Raw genomic sequence first — 26797 nt, 5'->3', positions numbered from 1 at the left:
TAAGCCAAGAACTTATTACTCGCTCTGATCCCCAAATTAAATAATAGTGGATGGAATACTTCACGGGACCGCCAGTACACCTCCACGATCGTCTTAGCGTTCAGAACACGCTATCTGGAAAACATCTAGCGAATAATAAGTTCTTGGCTTATTCATTAGCCCTTCACAACCTGTTAATTCCAAGAGTTTATTGAGTAGTTCAAAATGATGATTTATTCACATTATTTGGAATATTTCTTTAATTAACTAAAGAATAACACACAGATCTAAACTCGTTAAACGAAAATCCTTTCTTTCGAAATTGGTACCTAACACTCATTTAACATCATATTCATTTCTCTTCTTTCTATTTTATTTTATTATTTTAATGTAAGTTTATATTTTTGAATATAGTTCTTAAATAAATTAATTATTAAGTTACACGTTTGCAAAAAATCGTACTGGATTTGATGATTCTGATCAGTTATATTCTTATGGTAGGTGAATTCCTTTCATAATGCAGACGCTGTTTGGAGGCCTATTTTTTTGCAATTAATCACAGATTTCTGCATCAATTTTTAACATAACCCCAATTATTGTATACCGTTCGAAACGTGATCGTATGTAGATGTTTTTCCTGAATAGTGCACGGTTTTTTCATATAAAACGTTTTTGAGAAAAATGAAGTCAAAGTTTTTGGAAAAAATTAGAAACTTGCTATTTCTTATGTTTGGGCTACAAAGTATAATACTTAATATTATTTTTTTGGAATGCAAATTAGCTTATTTAAAAGGAAATTTAACCTTCTTTCTAATGAGCTTATTAAAATAACTGTAGCTTTAATAGTTTGAGAAATATAGACTACTTTTTGCTAAAAAGTAGTAACACCTTGAAAAAACATAAAATTAAAAATATCTATAAAACGGAGCCGAATCGAGCCATAGTTTATATGGAATTTTTTGTTGCAAATGATGCCCAGAATCGCCTTCCGAAGTTACCGTAGTCTTATGCTGAACACCCTGTATAGTGTTCGTTTGTTCGTCAGGGTCAGTTTTGAACGTTTGTCGAGTAGTCTTTTCAACATTTTATACCTCAGATTGAGGTCAATTCGTTTGAGCCTCATGTAGGGGTTCCAAGTTAGTCGTTTGTCAAGATGTAGTCCGAGATATCGTACTTGGTTAGTAATTGGTGCAGAAGTATTGTGGAAGAAGAGAGGAGGGAGAGTTTCCTTGTTTAGAGTGAATACTATGTATTTAGATTTCAATTCATTCACTTTGATTCTCCACTTTTGCAGCCAAGGCTCGAGAAGATTTAGGTGTAATAGAAGTGCACAGCATGCTGTTACAGGATCTAGATGAGGAGAAAGAATTGCAGTGTCGTCGGCGAATGTGAAAGTAATTGTAGTCGGGCGAGTTGGTAAGTCGGCAGTATAGAGAATATAAAGTAAGGGGGCTAGAATGCTTCCTTGAGGAACTCCAGCGAGTATTGGAAGGATAAGGAGAAGAATAAGAATCTTGTTTGTCTTGGAAGAAACGGTCGGAGAGATAAGACTTAAGAATGAGGTAAAAGGTAGAAGACAGTAGACGTTTCGAGTTTATAAAGCAGTCCCGTGTGCCATACCCTGTCGAATGCCTGATCCACAACATGTCTACTACAACACTTCCTTCAAATCCACAGCGCAGACTAAAGCTGCGGTGGCCCAGGCGATCATCTCAACATATAACGCCGATCTCCTAGGATGGTTGCTGTGTAAGCTTGCCAATCTGGCGAACTAACGGCTGCCATCACTGGATGGTCGTCGTTCACTCCATTCACGCCCTTGGCGCACATGCATATGCGCGTGTATGTATGTACACACATAAGATCCGTGCATGTATATTTACGTATATCCCTTATCACTCATCACTTTTGCCTATTGTACTAGATACAGTAGCAAAATAAATAATTTATTTGTAGCGTATACATTTCAGAACTTGTGACTGCAATTTACACTATACTGGGGTCATCAGAGAGGGCTTCTAATTTTGTATCAATTTTGATGGAATTCGTCCAGTAAGGTAACTGGAATTCCAGTAAAATTTAGGAGTTTTAAGAAAAATGTTTAATAATTACTTTGAGAATTGCATTCTCTGTGCCAGCGTTTCCCAACCTTTTTTGGCACGCGTACCACATGGTAGTACGTCATTGTACCACTTCGTAAAAATGTTTGTATTTCATGAAATTTGTTATTCCGAGTGTGTTATTTGATTTTATTACCCTTATTTGTATAGAGATACAATGTATCTGTTACAAAGGATTTTAAGTTCATGTTCACTTTATAAACTTTGTAAAGTGTAAGATCTTAGTTTTTAAAATCTTTTTTAAATAATTAAAAATTGCGTACATATTTTTCTATTCAAAATTATTAATTAATTTACAAAGTTCTTCTTTAGGATTATTATATTTGCGCCCAAATCTTCTAAATTAATTTCTTTTAAGCATTCAACTACCTTAAGTACCAATTAAATTTAATGTTGCTTGGATAGAGCTTACTCATTACAAAATCAGTCTCTTTAAGCAGATCTTTACACAGTTATCATTTAAGTTCTGTCAAATGATAATTCTATTAAATTTTCTTTATCTTTTATCGATAATGATGTCCCGAGGCGAGTGTAGTCTCCTCTGAAACTGATGATACATAAAATTGAATAATACATTTCTTGTACTATTCGAGGTACAGCTAAAGAAATGTATGCACAGTAACTGATAAAGTAATGGACATTGCTGGCCAATCTCTCTCGATGCTGGCAACGTCTCCATTACTGTATCCGCTAGCAGAAGCTCCCAGATAAGAAAAACATCGGATTAATAGAACTGCACAAGAACTACTGGGCTAAACCATTCTGGCCAGCATTAATTCGAACATTTCAAAAATTTAAGTATATCATACCATAATTAAACAATGAGGACAGAAATCTGAATAAACGCCTAACGCCACTAAAAAAGGTCAAACAAGTTAAGAACGTAGTTCTCCCACGTCTTAAGGTGGGCACAAACTGAATGCGGTTACGCCTTACAGCATACTAAAGAAAATTATATAAGTACTTATGTAGATTCTTTGTTTCATTATAATGTTATAAAGTAAATGCATAAGCAATTTTCTCTTTCAACCTAAATTTCAGACAGATTTTTTGGTATACCTTAGTTTACCAATTTACTGCCAAATTTGTGCAGAAAAATTATCTAATTTGAATCGAAAAGATCAACGTTCTTGACAGTAATAATCACAATTTTGATAGGTCAATTTTCTTTAACCAAATTTTAGACGTTAGGAGCGACTATTTTGAGGTGTAAGTATTCTCAAAGGCGCCTAAGTTTTATAGGATTTATTTTTAAAATACCAATAAATGATTATTTACTTAATCATGCAGAAATTTTGATTAAAACATACAAAACAAAAAATCAATAAATTATAGAGAAAAAGAAAATTATTGTTTTAAAGATTATTGTTGTATTAAAATAGGCGAATTATAATATGCACATTTTAAAATGATAATACTAATAGTATTTGTTTTTATTTTAATAAAAATTGGCATTGTCTAAATTCTTATTTATTTGTACGTTTTTGTAAACAAAAAATTTATGAACAATTGCTTATCGAGGTAAATTGAACCATCCAGACACTTGAGAACAGCATAGCCAACCTCTAGATTTGGAATTCGTTTTACATATACAGGGTGACCACTTTTCACCCACTTTTTTTTTCACGGCGGGAAATTTCGAAAAAATAAAAAACACGTATTTAATCATTTTTAGTCTAGTTTATTTTCAGTGATTGACCCATTTTTTTAAACCCCCGTATCTCGAGATACAGCATCCAACTTTGTCTTTTCAAATGGAACGTTATAGTTTTTGTTGCATATTTTTATAGTATTTCAGCTCCTGAAAAAACACAAAAAAAAAGTTTTGAAATCGGTTAGGTTTTTCAAAAGTTATGGTAATTTAAAATATGAAAAACAAATTTCAGTTTATTGTCAAAATTACGTTATTTTTTTTTTTAAAAAAAAGAATCTGTTCAAACTGGGCACCATCAACGGATAGGCAAGCCAAAACTCTGGACTCCCACGCTTTGCTTGAAACAGCACTGATGGTGGCGAAGTCAAGATCTAGGCAGGCTAGAGTCCAGAGTTTTGGCTTGCCTATCCGTTAATGGTGCCCAGTTTGAACTGATACTTTTAAAAAAAATAACGTAATTTTGACAATAAACTGAAATTTGTTTTTCATTTTTTAAATTACCATAACTTTTGAAAAACCTAACCGATTTCAAAACTTTTTTTTTGTGTTTTTTCAGGAGCTGAAATACTATAAAAATATGCAACAAAAAATATAACGTTCCATTTGAAAAAACAAAAATTTGATGCTGTATCTCGAGATACGGGGGTTTAAAAAAATGGGTCAATCACTGAAAATAAACTAGACTAAAAATGATTAAATAAGTGTTTTTTATTTTTTCGAAATTTCCCGCCGTTAAAAAAAAAGTGGGTGGAACATATAACTCTGGTCACCCTGTATATATATATATTTTTTAATTTTTTTATGGAGTTATTTAAAAATAAACTAACATCTGGCGTCAAAGGTTCTAGAGTGAAATCAGTGATGACAATCTGAAATTACCAACTAAAACAATGATTCACAGAAATCATGGTTGAATGATTTCAAATTTGTCAATTATGACAAAAATGAAGAGTTCAATTAAAGCGGTATGATTCAAACTGTTGAATTCTTCGTTCAACAATAAAATATAATAACTTGAAGGAATTCATTTTGAGGCACGAATATGATTTGCAAAATCATATTCATTAAATAAAATAGTGTATGTGAGCAAACAACATGGTTTCTGTTCTAGGTCATTTAAAGAGAGGATTTAAATGAGAGAGAGCCCTCTTTCAAAATGAGTAACGCCCCAAACTCATAAACGGAAACATTGGCGCGAATGCCCACGCTTAAATGACAACTAAACAAAAATGAATAACGCTCGCCTAACCTATTGACTTAACCTAAAATTACAAAGGTCGAACTTTGTAAACACAACAGTTCTTTAATTATTTATTTCCGTTTTTATAACAAAAAAACAACTAAATAATTAAATAAATGCGTATTAAATTTTTTGTACATGTCAACATTTTGGGAAGAAAAAAATGTTTATCTGAAAACATATTTAGACAAGAAATATGAATCTTTTACTACTAACCAACCTAAATAAGTTTGACTTGAAAGACACGACAATACTACAACTTTACACAACAAACGCCGAGAGGGGAATGCACTTTATGTTGTGCCAGTATGGTTATTACAGCTGACGACATCAGGCCGACATATTGTAATTGGATGAATGCGTACTACCGGCCAACATTGAATAACGGTCAGTAATAATTTATTGTTTTAAAGAACTAACGATCTCTGGGCGGTCTTTAATCATAAACATCACTTATTTTGATTGAATTTGTGTTAATTAGAAATTATTAAAATGAATCTCTAGATGAGTGGTACCCTCCTTATTTTAAAACAGACCAATTCACCATTTGGTAAACTAAATTTTGCCCTTAACTGTGGCTGCTAGGGTCAAAAAAAAGTATTCGTAAGAAAAGATTCCCATAATTTTTCCATGGCTTCCCCTATTGATTCCGAGAGAAATTAAATAGTAGCATTGTGAGATTCCATTTTTTGTGAGTTCAGTACATTTACTCTAAATAAAGAAACAACGAGACGGGATTAGCTTTGTGGTTAGCGTATTCTGGATTATAAACGTGGAGATCAAGGGTTTAAATCCACCTGCTGGGCGTTAGATTGTTTTTTCCTGTAAGCTACTTAAATTTCTTGCCGTAGATGGACAGTGTTGTCTATAACGAGAGAACACAGTCTGGAGGCCAGTGGTGCATTGAAAGAAAAAGCTACGGGCGTCAATGTCCTCAGACGTACCTTAAATAAAAAAAATAAAAGCAATAATAATAATAAAAATAAACATAGTTTAGTTTTCTAATAATCTACGCAGAGCTGGCCATAGTTTCTGTTGGTCAGCATTTTTTTTGTACAGCTCATAGAAACTAAGCATAGTTTTAATTACGACGCAACTAATCAGAGAATCCACCTATTCACTGAACAAAACTCGATCAAAAATTTATTTTAATACAAAAATATCGATCAGAATTTTGTGATTGTTTTTTTTACAGCGCTCTACGAAATTGAGAGCAGAATTTGGTAAAACTTCAATCACGACTAATGTTAATAATGATTATTTTATTTAGTCACGCTTATGACTAATTTAATCATGATTAAATGTGACCATAATTGAATTAGTCATGACTAATTAGTCGTGACTAATTGTTTAATCGCAATTTTAGTCATGATTAAAATTGTTAGTCGTGACTAAAAATTTTTGCCCAACTCTGATTAACACTGCATTGCCAATGCTCGAATTTAGTCAGTTATTGCAAATGTGAAGTCATATTGACTCCATAGTTTATTTATATCTTTTTTTTTTACATTGATTTCAATTTTAATAATAAAATTTGCAATAAAGGATGAGAAAGAATAGGAATTAAGAACGAAAAAACAAATTTTGTCCACAAATCGGCTTTAACATTTCACGCAGAAGGAATTAACTTCAACTTAGGATCGCAGTAATTTCAGTATTTTCTAGAACCCTGATTGGCTGCCTTCTGTTCAGGGACTTTTTCATTTTTTTAATTACATTCACTATTTTTTCAATTACTGTGCGCTGTTGACACGGATCAGGAAATTACCCAATTCGCTGCAAGTTTTTGCTGCAATTCGGACAGAAAATCAATTCTAGAAAGAGGCTTTTTTTTTGTGCCTTGATACTTTCTGTGAAAATTATGTTGATTTTATTAAATAAGCATTTAGGCAATCTGGAGTCAAGTTAATAACAGAAAATCTACTTATATTACCAATCAGGAGTAGAAATGACTCCGATATAGTTACATGTAACGCCAATCTGGAGTCAAAATGACTCTTATGATTCAAGTAAACTAATCTGCAAAAAGAAGAATTCCATGGTCTTCAGCTGGTGACTATCGAATTGTGAAAGAGTGGGGATAGCATATCTAAGAGCATTTCGGGATAGCTATGAGATGTGGGGAAACAGAGACCATTCCTATTTTTTTTTTTGGAGTCAAATTGATTTCGGATTGGCAATGCAGTGTTAAGTATACGTTCTGTTCGCAAAAACGTTTCAAAAACACCTGTAAATTTTTACTTCTACCTAACCTCTTTAGAAGAAATCTTGTAATCGTGAAGTCTATGTTAAGGTTTCACTTGAAATTAATATTGAGGTCCTATGAGTATTGGTACACATCAAACTTCCTTCTGGTTACAAAGATTACAATTTGTATCATTGAATAGTAAAATTAGCGTTCCCTTGAGGATATTGCTATCTCAAGAAACTGGATTCCACATACTTATAATTTGGCATTGCCAACTCGAGCTCCATTGTCTAAAATTGATTTCTTTCGAGAACTCTACAGTAAAATTCATGAATTGTCTGCTTTCTGGATAGATGTGCTATTTCTCAAACATCAACTTCGACGGACCTTTATCAAGGTGTAAGTGTGTTAAGACTGCGACCATTAACTTATGGGTGCAGAGTAGGTCTCAGGAGTGGTGGCTTGCCACCACTGGGCAGAGACAGGCGAAGGAGTTTATTAAAGGGCTATTCGCCGAGGCTGACTGCAGAATTAGTCCGTCAAGGCCGTGGGGCTATCAGGATGATTGTAGGCCTATTAACTGGGCCACTGCAGACTCAGAAAACACATGCATCGCATGGGCCTGGCAGATGATAGCCTCTGTAGGTTCTGTGCAGGAAGAAGAGAAAACGGCACTACACGTGCTGTGTCAGTGTGAGGGGCTCGTGTGGCTAAGGATGTTAATTCTCGGGGAGGAAAAACCAAGGCCTGTGAGCTTTACCCAAGAGTCACTCTTCAGCATTAAGAGTCTAATTAAAAGGACAGGTTTGGAGGGTGAGCTTTAAAGTTAGGGGAGCCACAATAGACCCAAAGGGGTCGCAGTGGCGTAGGCCTTGAGGCCGCCCTAGTCTAATCTAATCTTATCAAGGTGTGTATTTTGTTTTATCTGAATTAATTTTCATCTGCTTGCTAACTGTATTGTACAGGTAGCTTACGCATAATTTAATTCATGTCTTCAAGTACAAACTTGTTTGTTAATACAAATTCACAAAGATACAAACGACTAATATTACTACAAAAAAAAACTCATCAAGCAATCAGTCTTAAAGTATTGTAATGATGAGAATATATTCCCAACAATTTAAGAAAACTAATTTTTAGTTTATCAACAAAAATTGCTGATGAGTAAGACTTTTTATATTTATTTTAATAAAACTGAAAGAAATGTAGACGTGATGAATATTCTTGAATTCACAGAATCTCTATTGAATTAATCACGCAACTCTGCCCACTAAATCTTCTTAGTAGCAGCTACTTACGTGACAATTCCTTCATTAACTTTTTAAAGCGTTCAACACTTTAAAGTTTCTTAAATAACACGTTTAGAAAAACATTCTTGTGTAATTTGCAAGTTCTATTTGCTAGAACGCGAAAATATGTGAATTTTGTTTAACAAAATGAAGTATTTCTCTGATAAATATTAGAAAAATGTGGAGTTAAAAAGTTGTTTTTGGTTTTTAAAAACTTTTTTGATTAAAACATTCAACACTAACATGTGGTGCCCTTTACAAATGAGTGAGCATCCTTCCAATTTCAGTAAATTCCATGTTTGTCTCCTTCTATTTTTTTTTTAAACTTTATTTCCTAAACAGCAGTAAACTTCAGCAAACAAGTAAAGATGATCCATGATACATAAGGTGTGGCTATTAAATAACGAGACTGATGCTGCTACAGAAGAACTATGCATGCGCCAAATCTTAACGACCGACAGCTGTGCAGCGTAAAGCCTTCTCTTTCGATTGCAGCGTCTCACGTGTTTGTAGAGAAATCTGTCTGACCGGAACCGTCGTTTGTGTAAGAGGTGTTTTAGTTTCGTTTTGCCGAAAATATGATACAACACATGTAGTAGAGCAACGAATTGTCGTGAAATTTCACATGAAACTGGGTAAAACTGCTACTGAAACTTATCTTTTATTAAAAGAAGTTTATGGTGATGAATGTTTATCACTTGCGCGAGTTTTTGAATGGTACAAGCGTTTCCAAGATGGCAGAAAAGACGTCGGAGATGATGACTGCCCGGGTCGCCCTTTCACGTCCAAAACGGATGAAAATATCGATTATAATTAATCAACATTACTACCGTGAGGTGCTTGCTCAACTCCGTGAAAGAGTAAGGATAAACGACCCGATTTGTGGAAGAACAAGTCATGGGTTCTCCATCAAGTCAAACGCGCCGGCTCACACTGTATTGTCTGTCAAGACGTTTCTAGCAACCCAGTACAACATCCAAGTTTTAGGCCATCCGCCTTATTCGCCTGACCTGACCCCATGTGACTTTTGTCTGTTCCCCCAAAGTCAAATCTGCATTAAAAGGAACACGATTTCAGTCCGTTGAAGCTGTGAAAGAAAAAGCAGCACGCGTCATGCAGGAGCTGACAGAAAAAGACTTCTAGCACTGTTTCGAACAATGGTAAATTCGCATGGAGCGTTGTAGGGATAGGGGAGGGGTGTATATTGAAGGTGATAATAACTAAATATGTATAAATTTAAAATAAAATGTTTTACAGCAATAGTCTCGTTATTTAATAGCCACACCTCGTATAAAATAAATATGTACTGCGAGGAGATAATGAAACTCCCCTAAAAAAGAGTACAACACCCAATGTTCGTCGGCAATTAGTTCATTAAGAAGATCAAGAAGCCAGCGGTGTTTCAATCCATCATCGGTGGACTCCCTGACAATACTAGGTGACTAGAAGATTAGGATGTAACATAAAGATACTGCAGCGTGAAACTTGGCATAACAAGATTTTTACATCTTCTCGGACATAGGGAACAAGGAGATTTCGGTCTAAGATAGTTTTAGAAATGATTTAAGGAGTATTAACGCTAATTGGAAGGTTGGATCTTGTAGATATTGTAGCTTTGGCTGAGCTCAACAGGTCCATGTCTTGTGTCCAATCAGTTTGAATATCATTAAGTAGATAGTTCGTGAAAGTTTTGATCGTTCGTCGAGAAGTTTAGAATGAAGTTTGAATCGGTGGAAGGATTATTCTCTTAGTGAGTGGAATATAATTAATTTTCTACTTCTCCGTTTAGAATGAAGTTTGAATCGGTGGAAGGATTATTCTCTTAGTGAGAGGAATATAATTAATTTTCTACTTCTCCGTTTAGAATGAAGTTTGAATCGGTGGAAGGATTATTCTCTTAGTGAGAGGAATATAATTAATTTTCTACTTCTCCGTTTAGAATGAAGTTTGAATTGGTGGAAGGATTATTCTCTTAGTGAGAGGAATATAATTAATTTTCTACTTCTCCGTTTAGAATGAAGTTTGAATCGGTGGAAGGATTATTCTCTTAGTGAGTGGAATATAATTAATTTTCTACTTCTCCGTTTAGAATGAAGTTTGAATCGGTGGAAGGATTATTCTCTTAGTGAGAGGAATATAATTAATTTTCTACTTCTCCGTTTAGAATGAAGTTTGAATCGGTGGAAGGATTATTCTCTTAGTGAGAGGAATATAATTAATTTTCTACTTCTCCGTTTAGAATGAAGTTTGAATTGGTGGAAGGATTATTCTCTTAGTGAGAGGAATATAATTAATTTTCTACTTCTCCGTTTAGAATGAAGTTTGAATCGTTGGAAGGATTATTCTCTTAGTGAGAGGAATATAATTAATTTTCTACTCCTCCAAGGCTCAATTGATTCTATTTTTCAATGTTTTAATTTGAATTTTGAATTAGTTTAATTGTGTATTATTATCAACATTTTTTTTCGTTTATGGTTATCTAAAAATAAATACAAATGGTAATCCATTGGTGATATAAGATGGGCAAGAATGGAAGATAAAGAATAATTTGCAATTCTAAATCAATGTACTCATGCTGAAGATAAACTAAGGTCATCGATTCCAGTATAGTTACAGTAAATTTTGTTGTGGTTTAACAGATATGATTAGTCAAAATGTTCACTACCGCAATATAACCTTCAGAAACATTTTTTTTATGATTGGTGGTGCGTCACTAGCAAAAATAGGACACTGGGCATTGGACAATGAGTGGACTGGGAGTTGCAAAATTGTGACAAGATCCTGTTCAAACTTCGTGCTTTTTTTTTTAATGTTGAGCATGATTTAGCTATTTAACGAAGCATGCTTCTTTTGCTGAAACAACTAAAGATATAATTCTAAATGAAACTCTAGTAGCAATTTTTTACCAAAAACCTTCATAATGAACTCGATTTTAATTGACTTTGAACATATATATTAAATCGAGATTTTTATGGTGTTACGCAAAAAATACCGCAATACTTTTGCATTGGATTGATAGAGAGGCTTATTAATTTTATAATCCACGATAAAAGCGTTACATCTTTTAATTTTATTTTTATTACATGTTTTTACGCGAAGTTGGCACGAAATTAACTATAAATACATTTGCGTACATTATCCCAGGAAATTTGGCAACAGTTATATTAGATGCGCTTGTTTCACAACGTTCTCATACTTAAATGATTAAATTTGCATAATACAACCAGCCTAATGTTTTCTAAACAGTGTTCAAAGCCAAATTGACTTAGTTAAGGAAGAGTTCTATTTTGTGATTTAATTTTCAAGAAGCAAACAAAAATGTTAAGGGTGAACAGGCTATTTTGCCCTTTATTTTTCAGATCAATTTCAAAATCAAACTTTAATAAATCAATTTCCAGCTCTTTTATATGGTTTCCGGTTCTCTGTTTGGGACTTAAAATGAATTTATCTTGGAGCTGGTAGTAAAATTCCGTCACCTTTAACAGTATATTTTATGGCAAGTTATGTTTTCGAGAGCATAAGCTTACTAAACAAAAATTTATGTTCAAAGCCAATTTTACCGGTTTTTCAAAACCACTAGTGAATTATATTCTTCAACTTTCGACTTTTTATGTTTTTCGGTTTTGTTTACTAATTTTTTTCAAGCAAAATTTGGTATTAATTTTGACTGAAACTGTTATATAACATTCATTGATCGTCAATTTTATATGAAAGATTTTTTTAAAAAAAATTAATTTCACCTGATTGGCTGTAGATTACGCTCAAAAAAAAGTAATCATTTCAACATAAAAGTTACAAGGCAAGAGTTAATACGAATTTACCATTGTTCGAAACAGTGCTGGAGGTCTTTTTCTGTGAGCTCCTGCATGACGCATGCCGCTTTTTCTTTCACAGCTTCAACGGACTGAAATCGTGTTCCTTTTAATGCATATTTGACTTTGGGGGAACAGATAAAAGTCACATGGGGCCAGGTCAGGCAGAATAAGGCGGATGGCCTAAAACTGGGATGTTGTACTTGGCTAGAAACGTCTTGACAGACAATGCAGTGTGAGCCGGCGCGTTGTCTTGATGGAGAACCCATGACTTGTTCTTTCACAAATCAGGTCGTTTTTTCCTTACTCTTTCCCGGATTTGAGCAAGCACTTCACGGTAGTATTGTTGATTAATTATAATCGATATTTTTATCCGTTTTGGACGTGGAAGGGCGACCCGGGCGATCATCATCTCCGACGTCTTCTCGGCCATCTTGGAAACGCTTGAACCACTCAAAAACTTGCGTACGTGATTAACATTCATCGCCATAAACTTCTTTTAATAGAAGATCAAGTTTCATTAGCGGTTTTACCCAGTTTCATGTGAAATTTCACGACAATTCGTTGCTCTACTATATGTGTAGTATCATGTTTTCGGCAAAACGAAACTAACACCTCTTATACAAACGACGGTTCCGGTCAGACAGATTTCTCTACAAACACGTGAGACGCTGCAATCGAAGGAGAAGGCTTTACGCTGCACAGCTGTCGGTCGTTAGGATTTGGCGCATGCATAGTTCTTCTGTAGCAGCATCAGTCTCGTTATTTAACAGCCACACCTCGTAAATTACTACGTTTTTTTTGAACATTATTCGCACAAAATGAAGCTAACTGTCATTTGTTCTCATGCAGAACAATATAGCTTAGTATTTCTCGACAAAATGGTGTCGTATGTATCTATCTGCAGAAGACCACACGACAACAACTTAGAAACTTATAAATTCCTCTGATCCGACGAGCCTAAGGTTTGAGGAATCATTTTGTATAGATGCCAATCCTGAACAGGTGCTTAGTTAAATAAGTAAATATGTCTCCGACGGCATCTTTAAAAGTGGCAAGCACTTAGAGCAGGGGTCCCCAAACTAGGGCCCGTGGGCCACATGCGGTCCCCCCGAGGACATTTATCCGGCCCCCGCCGCACTTCCGGAAGGGGCATCTCTTTCATTGGTGGTCAGTAAGAGGAGCACACTATATGTGGCGGTGTACAGTACTACTTCCGATGACGCGGAATGCACGCGTCACGGCTCCGAAAACAGTGTAAAATAACAGCAGAAGTAGGAAGAAAGGCAAAGCACTATAACTAAACCGGACATTGACCATCTCATTAGCCAAAAGCAGGTCCATAGTTCCCACAGAAATACTGGGCAGTTTGGTGATTTAAATTTACTTGTTCTTTATTTTAAATATTCTATTTGTTTCCGTTTTGTTTTTTTTTTACTTTAAAATAGTTTGTTTTATAGTCCGGCCCTCCAACGGTCTGAGGAACAGTGAACTGGCCCCCTGTGTTTAAAGTTTGGGGACCCCTGACTCAGAGCCTTGGATAGATTTTCTCGTTCAATAAATAAGGCTCTGTTTATCAAAGTAATTTATTTTTGCGCAGTTCTATAATGATCTTCTTATTTACCCAAAACAGGTTTCTGATCAACTATAAGCAAAGGCTTATTTTGATAATACAGTTCAAGAAATTGCTTAGTAAGATGATTATTCTAGCTACATTCCTACAGTATACGAGAAACCAGTAAGTATTTGATTGGTGGAACTGACATGTCCCAGTCAGTTGGATTCAAGTACGTCTTCAATTTTACAGCTAAACAAATAACTATTAGCGACAAACAGCTGCAATAAATGCTGCTGTATAATTATAAGCAAAAAGTAACTGAAAAAGTTCGCAGTTCCATGAGATTTATTAATTAAAGAAATTTAAAAAAATAAATAAATCAGTATATTAAGTTTGAATAAAACCTTAGTTAAAAAAATGAGGATACGAAAGACTAACGAAATTAAAACAAAATATTGCTAAAAAGTCACACTTTTGTCTTCCTGAAATTTTTGTCACAGCCTTGGAGATATATAAAGATATCGAATATTTTATTTACGCACATACTTCTTTTTACACTCACTCACAAATATACAAACTAGAAATTGTCTGAAAACTTAATATTGTATAATTCTACAAAGATTACATACATACGTTTGCTGTTAAACTTTAGTTTTAAATTTATTCATCGCCATCAGCGTACACGACAAAAGTAATAAAAACATTGCAAACGCCACAGCTAACAAATCTCTGCAGAAATAAATAATGATTTCAGGGTAGGCAACATGTTTTTCAGTGTTACTTCCTTAAACAAAGGAAATAAGAAATTTTTTCATCTAAATAATTAGGAACCATTTATCTAGACTTAGCTGTTTCTAACTCTGTGAATTAACAACAATCAATTTGGCATTTACTCTACATTCGTCATATACGACAATTTTGTTTTTGTAGAAATATGCGTTGGTAGAATACTGAGTGCGAGAGGTTATTATTAATAATAAAAACAATGAAACTAGATGACCTTTGAGTATTTCCTGTTATACATATATATTTATGTTTGAAATATAAACATTACTGGCGACATGCTCAATTAAACGTGAAAATATTACAGTCGTTATTCCGGGCTGTTATGTAGGACATCTGTGTTTTCCAAGTACTCTACCATGCATGTTTTGTGTTCCATGCTTCTCTCCTGGCTGTTGGATAACAACCATTGTATTTCTCGATAACGGCAGTACGTGCTCTTGGAAATAGTTAATCAAATTAACGCAGTGTTCATAAACTGTTGTGTAATTAGTTAACTTTCCCCAAGAACCCTTGGAAGTCACTATTATTACTAGCTCTCCAGTCGTACCAACAAACATTTGGTTTTGTTTTGTACATACAGAGTAATTTTAAAATCTGAGAGGGTTTTGTGGGGGGGAGTATCAGGATACTAAAAACTTCAATCAGGAGGTATATTTCCTGCAACTCCATGGAATCTTCAGATACCATTACGTTTAAGGTCCAACTTCTTCAGGAGCCCGTGAGTAAATCTATCAGCTAGCAAATCTTGTTTCCACTTTTAAATTATTCCAGTTGTACGAGATGTGGCTATTAAATAACGAGATTATTGCTGTAAAACATTTTATTTTAAATTTATACATATCGTATTTAGTTATTATCACCTTGAATATACACCCCTCCCCTATCACTACAACGCTCCATGCGAATTTACCATTGTTCGAAACAGTGCTGGAAGTCTTTCTCTGTCAGCTCCTGCATGACGCGTGCCGCTTTTTCTTTCACAGCTTCAACAGACTGAAATCGTGTTCCTTTTAATGCAGATTTGACTTTAGGGGAACAGATAAAAGTGACATGGGGCCAGGTCAGGCAGAATAAGGCGGATGGCCTAAAACTGGGATGTTGTACTTGGCTAGAAACGTCTTGACAGACAATCCAGTGTGAGTCGGTGCGCTGTCTTGATGGAGAACCCATGACTTGTCCTTCCACAGATCTGGTCGTTTTTTTACTTACTCTTTCACGGAGTTGAGCAAGCACCTCACGGTAGTAATGTTGATTAATTATAATCGATATTTTCATCCGTTTTGGACGTGGAAGGGCGACCCAGGCGGTCGTCTCCGACGTCTTCTTAGCTATCTTGGAAACGCTTGTACCACTCAAAAACTTGCGCAAGTGATAAACATTCATCACCATAAACTTCTTTTAAAAAAAGATAAGTTTCAGTAGCGATTTTACCAAGTATCTTGTGAAATTTCACGACAATTCGTTGCTCTACTACATGTGGAGTATCATGTTTTCGGCAAAACGAAACTAACACCTCTTATACAAACGACGGTTCCGGTGTGACAGATTTCTCTACAAACACGTGAGACGCTGCAATTCGAAAGAGAAGGATTTACGCTGCACAGCGGTCAGTCGTTAGGATTTGGCGTATGCATTCTTCTGTAGCAGCATCAGTCTCGTTATTTAATAGCCACAACTTGTAATTACCCAAAACAGATCTTCGCCTTCTTTATAAACCAGGAAAGTCAGTCTAGAGCTTGGACCACCAGAGACCATTTTCTCCGTCTACCTGAACTCTTTCTAAAGAAAACTAACGCCTATCCCGCAAAAGAATTGTTTCCCTACAAAAGTGGATTTCATTGGTCCATAAAGATGTTTTAAAAAAAACAGAACAATATCAAACTGCAGTTTAATTTTACACATTTAAGTTTTTAATAAATTAGGCTATGCCCTACCTATAATAAAAGACTTTACCAAAAGTTATGGAAACTGCCTCTTATAGTCATTCATGACTTTAAAGGTTGCAACAATTCATTGGTCAATAGGTTGGTAAAAAAACCAGTGATCAAACTGAAACCTTGGCAATTCATTTATAATTTTTTCTTACACATATAAGAGAAAGTATTGGTCGTTTTCTCATGGAAGTACCATACAATATAAATGACTTCAGCTCTTATCTCTAAAAATTCTATATCGAAGATTTTTTTTGTTTAATGCACGATACTGGGCCAAGATACTATGAAATCAGTATTCCAATGCAGAACTATTGCATTCAAATCAGTAAAAAAAAAGAAAAAGTATTTTAAATCAAAAGTAACCTCACCATTCACGTGTTTTAAGTTAAAGACGTTAAATATTGTGTGAAAAACGCAAAATTTATTATAAATATGACTTACTCTGCTAGTCTTCTTAACTGGTGCTACAACTCGCTTGCGCGAATCTTGGCCTCCTCTATCAAAGTTTGCCAGTTGTCCCGGTCCAATGCCCGCCACCATCCAGTTTCAGACACCAAGGAGAGTTCTTGTATCCTTCGAAATACTATCATTCCATCGCAACTTCGTTCTGCCCATTCGTCGCGTGCCATATATATTTTCTTTTATTATCTTGTGTGGTATTTCCTCGGGATTCATTCTGCCTACCTGTCCTGCCCAACGAAGGCGTCCCAAGCTTCACCACACTCACCAAGTCGACGTCCCTGTACAAACTCCTTAGTTCTGCGTTATTTCTCCATCTCCATGTTTTGCCATCCAAAATGGCTCCACAGATCCTTTGAAGAATTTTTCTTTAGAACGTAAGGAGAACAAGCTCGTCATTAACCCAGGTCAGGTGGTGTGACCCAGCACTCTGAGGCGTACGTTAAGACGGGTCGGATAAGGGTCTTATAAAGCCTTATCTTAGTCGACCTGGAGAGTAACTGACTTTTAAAATGATCTTGCAAGCCGAAGTATGACCTGTTAGCCAGCAGTATTCTTCCATTAATTTCACTGTGCACGTTGTTGTCGGAGCTCACCTGCGTGCCTAGATAAATAATATTATTCACCCACTCGAAGGTGTAATTTCCGAATTGCACAGTATATCCCTTTGTTTTTGCTTGATTCACTTCAAGACCTATTTCTGTTGCAGCTCTCTCCAAATCGATGAACGCATTTTCGACCGCACCTCTCGAACGACCAATCAGATCTATATCGTCTGCATACGCCAACAGCTGAATGGTTCACTGTGCTAGTGAATATTACAACAATAGAGTTAGGGGACAATATCGCTGCTGTGCAGGTCTGTGGGTTGTAAAGGTCTCAGATTCGAGCACACCGCTGACTTGCAGCCATTAGATTTACTCTTCGTAGAAGCCACTTCAAGTTTAGAGTCGATAAACTTTGTTTTATAATCCATGTTTTACGCTAGTTGGTAGGGCATTAAACAAAACTGTTGCATCTGTAGAATGTCAGCGCTTTTCAAGTTAAAATAATGCAATATTGTTAGGTCACTTCGAGCGCTTTACGTCAGATTGTTACTGCACTTCTTTGTTCTTTCATTATTATTTTTAATAGTTTATTTCTTCAAGGATTTACATCGGGTGCAAAGCTTTTAATTGCTGATGTCATGGAAATCATAATAGTCAATATTTCTTAACTTGGAGGCAATTTGTTTACCCTTTCATTCGGTGCCTCACTCTAGTATATACTGTTCTACGAGGGTCGTTTGAAAAGTCCGTGCAAAAATAAAAACTACTTAATATTTTGGGGTAAACCTTTTTTATTTTTCAACATAGTCTCCTTTTAGGCTTATACACTTCGTCCCACGCTGCTCTAGTTTGTTGATCCCTTCCGAATAATAGTCCAATAACGATGAATAATATGCACCTGTAATAGTTTTACCCTTTTCCAGATAGTCGATGAGGATTATTCCTTGCGAATCCCAAAAGACAGTCGCCATAATCTTTCCGGCCGAAGGAACGGTCTTCGCCTTTTTTGGCGCAGATTCCCCCTTGGTAACACATTGTTTAGATTGTTCTTTGGTCTCAGGAGTGTAGTGATGTATCCATGTTTCATCCACAGTGACGAAACGACGCCTAAAGTCCTGCGGATTCTTCTGGAACAGCTGCAAACCGTTCTTACACGATTTCGTTTTTGGTCGAGCGTGAGCAATCGCGGCACCCATCTTGCGGATAGCTTTGTCATGTCCAAATGTTGATGCAAAATATTATGTACCCGTTCATTCGAGATGTCCACAGCACTAGCAATCTCACGCACCTTCACTCTTCTGTCATCCATCACCATATCATGGATTTTATCAATGATTTCTGGAGTAGTAACCTCAACAGGGCGTCCAGAACGTTCAGCGTCACTTGTGCCCATATGGCCACTCCGAAAATTTTGAAACCACTTATAAACTGTTCTAATCGAAGGTGCAGAGTCACCATAATGTTTATCAAGCTTCTCTTTAGTCTCCTGAGGCGTTTTGCCTTTCATAAAGTAGTGTTTAATCAACACACGAAATTCTTTTTCGTCCATTTTTTGAAAATCACTCGACTTCCTCGATTCAAACGAATGCCAAACACAAAGAAATAGACCAATCTGGCTGAAACTTGGTGTGTGTTCTTCCAAGAGATGCTACTAACTAAACATATCGATACGCGCCAGTGGTGCTATCTCTCTGACTTTGCACGGACTTTTCAAACGACCCTCGTAAATATTATTTAAAAACCGAGAATTGTTAAGATAATCTTTAGTACAAAACTAAAGGAGGTTATAAACGCTCTTGAACAGGTTTACCCCCACTCCGTCAACTGAGTCTCAAGTAACTGCTTTTGTTCAGCTTTACAAGCACGACAGAGCCTCAGTTATGTAGTATATATTCAAGGAGAGCTTATATTAAGCTGATAATAGAATGTGTGAACTGAATGAATTATTCTTGACTCTACTGTTATTTTTAGAAATTCAATGTTGATTACATAAAATATAGGCCATAAATCAGCGTTTAATTGTTGAACAATTAAGAGGCGTTTATAGCTTATTTCGCAATTTAAATATTTCAATATAAAGATAAAAACTTTTATTTGTTTAATGCTTTTCATTGTTTCGAAATTAATGACTTTTACACGAAGTTTTCAAGCATTTTGAGATAAATTTCGATTGTACTGTACAGAAAGATCATTAAAACTAGAAACTAAGACAAGTGCCGAAGTTTTCTTTACCAAATTTTATTCTTTACATTTAAAAGCGTTTTATTAATTTTAAGTAAATTAATCTTTGTAAAGGAGAGACTTCCAAATCTTAAAAGAACCTAATAATATTCTCTGCCGATTGTTTTTAAAGATAAAAACAATGCTGACTAGATATAAGTTTTGTTTATTTGAAGGAGAAAGTATGCCGCACTGCTAGCAGGGTCAATCTTCCCGAAGACAAGAAATCTGTTAACTAGTACAGTCCCACTAAAAATAGTGGCTCAAACAGTTTTAGGCATCAAGCTTTAGATTATGTTAGAAAGTTTACGCTAAAGTTGGTAGTACTGTAGCATTTTTATTTTATTTGTAATATAGATTAAAGACTATTATTTGAGATTGAGAAATCGCTTTTTCAAAGGTCATTTTCTGTACCAGGATAGATTTAAACAGAAATTTGTTTTAAAAGCTACAATTAATTTGTAACATGCTCTGGTTATTTTAGCGGTTTCTTTATTTGCTTACAACCACATCAAATGATGCCTTCTACTTGTAAAATAATTAATTGTCTTAATATACCAATTTCTGGGACTATTTCATAAATAAACTAGGCATTCACGCCTTGAATAAACGTAGATTTTATCAAAATGCTAACAAAACTAACTGTAGCCTTATCTATGGGCAAACTTTCTCTATAAACAGTTTAGTAGAATAATAAAATGTGTTAGGAGAATATTCAATACGCTTAATTTTTTTCTACGAAGCAGACTAATTGTCAATTGAATTTATTATTATTTGTATTAAATTATTAACTTCAATAATTGAATAAGACTGACTGTAATTCTAATAAATTTTGTGCTTTTAATTAAATAATTTTCGAAAAAAGATGATTAAAAATAATAATAAATTGTTTTGTGGGCCTCGTCATATTAATTACACTACTAGGCGCAATTTAGGACTTTTTAAAGTATAGCCTAGATAGTCATCAAGAAATTTAGTGATTTATTTTGATTAACCCTAGTATACCGGGGTAGACGACAAGATGGTGCCTTAAAATTGTTATTTTATAAAATATAAAGAAGATAGAGGTGCCAAAATTATCGTGTTAGATAGAGGCGAGAACCACAAAGCTGGAGATGTATTATGGTTTTGAGTTCGATTCATATTTTTACTTTTATGTGGATGGTTAATAACAATAAATTTATAGCAAATTCTGTTCAAAAAAACATAATTTAATAGATGAATGTAAAGTCTGCCTCAAAAAAAAATAGGCATTATTTTATTTGTATACATTATAAAAAAAAATATATTATACTCCAGCATGCAGAGATTATAGCCCCCATTATAACAAAATTAATTTGTCAAAAATATTGAGAGAATTCTAACTTCTAAGAAAGAAAAACAAGAACAAAGAAATTATTAAGAAGGCCTTGTTATTCTTAGTAACATATTAATTACAATAATAACGCTGTAGTTTGCAAAATAGTCAACTCAATTATTTCCCTCTTTATTACGTTCTGAGAAAAAATAAATAAATCGTTTACAGATTTACATTACTTTCAATTTCAGTTTAACAATGCTTAAATAACAAATACAGCTGAGATTAGCAATAAGATGAATAATATTTTTTGTAATCTATTTAAATTGATTGACATTTAGTACCTTTTCCGAGATGAAAACGTCGGACCAACGAGCGGTGCTCGCTAGGTCTTTCTGGGAAAGCAGTAATTAAATGTAAATTTCAAATATTTGCTACCGAGTTAGAACAAATTTGAGAAGTGAAAGTGATCTTAACTGAATGGATTTTTCATTTTAAGATTTTCTTTTCTTTTGTTAATGGTTCTTACGATTTTCCTTAATTCTAACATATACAGGGTGTTCATTTTAAGACGGCTCAAATGCATTTCATGCTTAAACGGTTAATCTGAGCAAAAAATGGTAGAGGAAAAATTTGTTGCTTGTCACCTCTAGTTTCAGAATATGTGACTTGATTTTAGATTCCTGCCCGCATACGCGGCTGACGCGCGACCAAAAGTGAGGGTTTGCAGTTGACCCCCATTTTCATATACACTGTTTTAAAGAGTATAAAAAGTAATGAAAGAAACCGGAAACCGCAATTCGATATCTTCAAAATTAAAGCCATTTCAAAATCTGGTATTTTTAATCATATTTCAATTTTTTTAACTTGTTATCAAAGAGAAAGAAGAGCACGCGATAGGTCATTTTTATGTATTTTTTCATCCCCTTTCTACTGAAAATATTGCCAAGGCCGTAAAGCTAGTATTTTTCTTAATATCGGGAAATAAGACGTTTTTCGAGTGATTTTTCTAAGAAAAATCAAAGGTTTAAGAGCTTTAGATGTACTCATACTCAAGCCTACACAAGATGGCTAAATATTAATTTTACATCTGTTACAAACAAGAAGGTTTAATAATTATTTGGTAATTTTGGGAGAGTTGCGTTTAATTACCAAAAATATTGGAAACCCCGTGCCACATATTTAAGTGATCAATATCTTTCATGTAAAGGATCAAACTTATGCCTTAATTTATCAAATAATGCACTTGTGCAGCTTTTGCAGCATGAAATGGGTCTTGAAAGGTGCCTCCTCAGACTCGCAAGCCAGGTTAGCCAGGAGGTTATCAACTGCTCTCTGTATCTGAGGAGGCACCTTTGAAGCCACCGTACATGCTTCACAAGTTGAGTAAAGTGGGGCAAGTCTATTTTTGAAAAAAAATGAAGATAAACAATTTAGAGTAAAAAAATTCAGAATCCTAATATTTGGGAGATGGAGTTTTAGCTCTTAACAATATTGTAAATATGTTTAATTTGAAAATGGTGCACGTCCATCTTAGGTTGAAATTATTTAACCGTACAGCAAAATTTAACTCCGGTTACTGTATGGTGAAGCAAATGTGATGGTTTAACATCATGTCTTATCTATCTATCTTTGATATTGGTAATCGGTGATTGTACAATACTTCATAAAATTTATTATTATTTAATGATAATAAGTGCACCTTAATTTTGTTTTTCGATAATAACACCAACACAGGGAAATCTTAGTACTATTGGCTCTGAAAAACTGTAAATTGTATAACATTCGACTTATATTATCGGCTATCAAGTAAGTTGTGTTGTTTTGTGCTCGGTGTATGAAAAAAGTTTCAATATTTGAAAATTAATAACGGATTTTGGTTTATTTTATAAAAAGAAAAAATGGCTGAAACCGATTACAACGGTAATCATAACTCTGATGCATCTGAAAGTGAATTTGGTAGGTAACAAATATAAAACAAAAATACTTTTCTGGGTAATAACGCCATTTCAATTAAAATCCTCATTTGCAAGTAATTTTATTATGTTTGTAGAAATAAGACTCATGGCAATCGGTAATAAAAGAAGAATCTTGGAATCAGAATCTGAATACGAAGGCAATACGGACCAAAATGATTAAAAAAAAGAAGAAGAATAGTTGAACTATTGATTAGTATTTTGTTTTTATAGTTAAAAAAAAGACTGATCCGACTGAAATATTATCCATTTAAATCAACGATTACAATAATTCATTAATTTTGAAAGTGAGGCAAGTCCATTTAGTTATAATAAAACCTTTATTTTTCTTAGCCAGCACTATAAACACTATTGGATTATAAACTTACTTTATCTAACACCACAAAATACAAAAAATATGTCTATTAATATTTACCAATATTTTTAAATTTTTTGAAATGCAAAACCTTAAATTTCTCGAATTAACAAAAAATGGACTTGCCCCACTTTCAAAATAAACGGCTCATATTTTAAAATAAAATTCTGAAAAATATTTAAGTAACAACCGCGAGAATTGTTCAGGGACAATGAACATATCTTGTTTTGTTTTGTACCTGACAACTGACTTGCATCCTTTGCCTTGATTGTTGGTTTTGTTTCTGGTGATAAAGAGGTCAACCCAGAATTCACAGTAATAAAAACGGCGCCCAAAAATGCAACATTTTTTTTTTTAAATTGGGTCAAAGAATACAGCAAAATTAGTTCTTGTATTTTTGTGTTAAGTCAACTACAAACGCGGTACTCATTCACAAAAGATAAAGCAATTCTTATATCAATTTCTTATACTTTATATTTGCTATCTCATACACCTTTATAAGATGATTAAAGTCTATTAGCGAGGGCGCACCTTTTCGATGTTGTCGTAGCTTATCTATTAGCTTTACTGTATTAAAGATAAATATTTTTAAATGCATGGAGGTATTTCATTTTTTTCTTTCGTAGGTTCTTATGTGTTTCCTAAAATCTGAACTGTATTTCTGCCTAATTTTTTTAGTAAACGAATATTCAAATGTAGAAGATTGTGTTTCAAAGTGCAATATTTCATAATAAAAACATATTACACTCATAAATATAATCTTTGATCTTGTGCTAATGACATTATCAGAGATAACAATTCTTTTAAGGTCACTAATCTTTCTCAAAGCAAATAGAAACAGAGGAAAACCTAAATATTTGCCTTTTTTTTTAGATATATATACAGACTTTTAACATATGTGGGTGGAATGTAGAGAAAAAAATAATAACATGTGAAACACCTGCACAGGATGTGCAGTTAAAGGGACTTTAACAGGTAGTTTGTGAGAAAACGTTACAGTAACCTTCGTAGAGTTTTAAGACGGATTTTTTATTTATAATACATAGAATATTATGTAACACACAGGAGAAGGCATTAAAACAGACGGGAACTAAGAATATTGCTCTAAAAAATATGGATAATTCTTAGCAGAAAAATAAATAGATTCGTTTAATAGTCTTATTGGTTTGTTTTAATTAATCGCGAATTTAAGTTAATATTCTCCTTAAATATTTATTAAAAATTCTATTACAATTTTTAATGAACATAAATAAGAATTTATTGTTTTTTTTAAATTAACTTACGCTTAATATCCATTAATTTGTAATTATGAATGTTCCTAACTGTAATAAATTTTTAATATTTTATGCGAGAAATTTGCGCAATCATAAATATTCTTTAATTATTAAAGCACAATTATTCTTGGAGTAATATATAAGTATTTTGAGGGGTAAAAGAAATTATTAAAAGAAAATTAATAAATTTAAGACATCAATTAATGTTAAACTAATAAGCAATGAAATTGGAACACTTTAAATTACCTGTCAAATACTTTACTACTGTTTTTCTCAATATCTTTTTTTTTGGGCACTAAAAGTTTTCAATTCAAACCAAAATTGAACACTTTAAAATTAATTGTAAACGTAACAAAAGATAAAAAAAAATGATGTATGTTACTAAAAATTATAACAAATTTCAACAAAATTAACACTTTAAACTAACTAAACACTTTCAGCGAAGAGATCACACCACTCTGCACCACTGCCGAACAAAACTAAAACTGAGTAACTGACAACATTCCAACTCCCACCAGAAGTGTTTTTATTTTTGTAAGCGTTACTTGGATGATGTAGATAGCACCACCATCTGGTGGGACATGGAGTGGAAGTTGGATACATCAAACGGTTCTTAAATGAGTCAAATTGGGAAGGTAATGCGTAGAAAATGTATTTTTCAGAAACTTTTTAAGTCAAAGTTTTTATCTCTATATCGAGCCCAACTATTTTATTACAAACAATTTCATAATACAAAAAGCATAGCATAGGTAATGTGATCTGGGTACACTGTACTCCCATGGCGACATTAAATTGCTAGTCTTCTGCTAAACAGACATAGTCATAAACTTTTTCCATTTCCACTGGGGGGAAAAAACCATCATTTAGCCAAGGTTTTCAATTCAAAATAAGAGGAATTTCCGTTACCTGGCTGAATTCCTGTATCAGGCGTGCCTAAGTTTCGTTTCAAATAATTTTAAGTTACCGCTAGCGTCCTTTTCCATTAAATCTTTTTTAAGTACTCCTCTGAGGACTTAAGCATTATCCTTGGAGAATAATGGTACTCTAAACTAGCATTTATTCTTATTGGGTACTTCAGCGAATGCATTATTATCTTGCCGAAATTAGTGTGTTTGTGCATTTTTTTTTTTTATTTATACTGCAATCAACAAATAATTTATTGATTTATTAGAGAATTAAGCATGGACTTTTCAGATTTAGATTGCAGATTATCTATTACATTTGAATATTTACCGGACTAAATAGTACATAAATTTGTAACAATTTGTTCAAAGGAAGTCAAATTATAACTATTTTAAATTACTGTAATTTGTTTACAAATTTGGCTTTATCAATTAAAAAAAAAGTAATTATTTAATAGATATATTCATTTTCTGTTCTTACTAGTATGCTTTTTTACTTGTCTTACTATGCCATCTCGTGGTATAATTATGAACTAATTATAGCATTTTCAAGTAAAATTTTTTTCTGCAACCATGTAGGGAAGTTCTCATTACTCAATTAAAATCAGCTGTGTAATGCCCAACTTCCCACACTAGTGGGGGGAAATTCCCATTAGTGTCACTTTCCGCACAAGTGAGTGGAAAAACTTTATTGTGCTTCCTTGATATGTTTTTTTTTTTTGGCGCATTAACAGCCCGGAGCTTTTTCCAGTGCACTGCCGGCCTCCGGACAGTGTTCTCTCGTTACAGACAACACTGTCCATCACCGGTCAATGAGCTGTAAGAAGCTCCTAGGAAGAGAAAATCTAAGGGTCAGCTGCTGGATTCGAACCCGGGACCTCCGCGTGGGAGTCCAGTATGCTAACCTCATAGCTAATACCTTCCCTTTGTTATTAACATAAATATTTTCTGTAAAACTCTAATAAGCTTATTTAAATTTATTTTATTTAAATAATTAAAAAACGAATATTAAAAAATAAAATAAAAATTGAAAGGAATATAGAAATAAAAATAATACTTTAATAAATAATTAGATATTTTTAATTATAACAGTTAAAAAGGTTATAGTGTTACCTTATAGAAATTTAAAATGGATTCTAGTGATGCCTGTTTAGAAAACACTCCTCCATCAATAAAAGAAACAGCAGAAAATGTAATAAGTAATGT

General features: G+C 33.9%; 1 protein-coding gene across 2 annotated transcripts in view; it reads right to left on the bottom strand.

Annotated features, from left to right (window-relative positions):
* LOC141454409 (uncharacterized) overlaps nt 1-25187 on the bottom strand; it is a 91210-nt gene extending 66023 nt beyond the window's left edge. Inside the window, exon 1 of one of the 2 annotated variants that reach the window (XM_074128587.1) lies at nt 24936-25187. The gene's annotated coding sequence lies outside the window, so the exon portion shown is untranslated. The remainder of the gene's footprint in view (nt 1-24935) is intronic. The other variant, XM_074128586.1, reaches the window with a different exon arrangement.
* Nucleotides 25188-26797: the final 1610 nt, after the last annotated feature.

This window comes from Rhodnius prolixus, unplaced genomic scaffold, assembly GCF_049639745.1.
Source record: "Rhodnius prolixus isolate KJV_2025 unplaced genomic scaffold, Rpr scaffold_9, whole genome shotgun sequence".
Classification (NCBI taxonomy): Eukaryota; Metazoa; Arthropoda; class Insecta; order Hemiptera; family Reduviidae; genus Rhodnius; species Rhodnius prolixus.
The sequence above is the reverse complement of the archived record's forward strand: the minus strand, read 5'-3'. Positions and strand labels throughout refer to the sequence as shown.